The following is a 534-nucleotide window of genomic DNA, read 5'->3' as shown; positions in this document are numbered from 1 at the left end:
TATTCCTTTTTTTGGCACACGCGGACAAGCGCCAGTGAACAAAAGAGAAAAAATTTTTTAAAAAAGGAAAAGGATATAGAGACAATGGAATTCAGAATGGAGAAAAAGCAATCGAGGAAATCACAATCAGAAATATCCTTTTAACCTACGACACATCGTCATCAATGAGAAGAGAACAAACAGCGAGCAATGAGAAGCAGCAAAACACTCCACGCAGACGAATAATAATAAAGAGGAATTATTAAGAGAGAGAAAGAGAGCAGTGAAAAGTGTTTTTCGCGCTGAGTTGTATGGAAAAATATCCATCAATATGTTAGAGAAAAGAAAATACACTTTTGCTCGAGAATCGATCGTATAAAAATGATGACAGACGAAAATGGGCAAGTAGATATTAAAAAAATTAAAAAAAAAAAACAATACGCCAACAATTCAAAATGGGTATACACGAACAAAAAAATGCCAATATTTCAATATATTGGTGGCGTAATATCAATTTTTAATGGCTAAATTAATGATACCAAAACAAACAATTTC

Source organism: Trichinella spiralis (genome assembly GCF_000181795.1).
Source record: "Trichinella spiralis strain ISS 195 chromosome Unknown Scfld1964, whole genome shotgun sequence".
NCBI classification, from domain to species: Eukaryota; Metazoa; Nematoda; class Enoplea; order Trichinellida; family Trichinellidae; genus Trichinella; species Trichinella spiralis.
The sequence above is the reverse complement of the archived record's forward strand: the minus strand, read 5'-3'. Positions refer to the sequence as shown.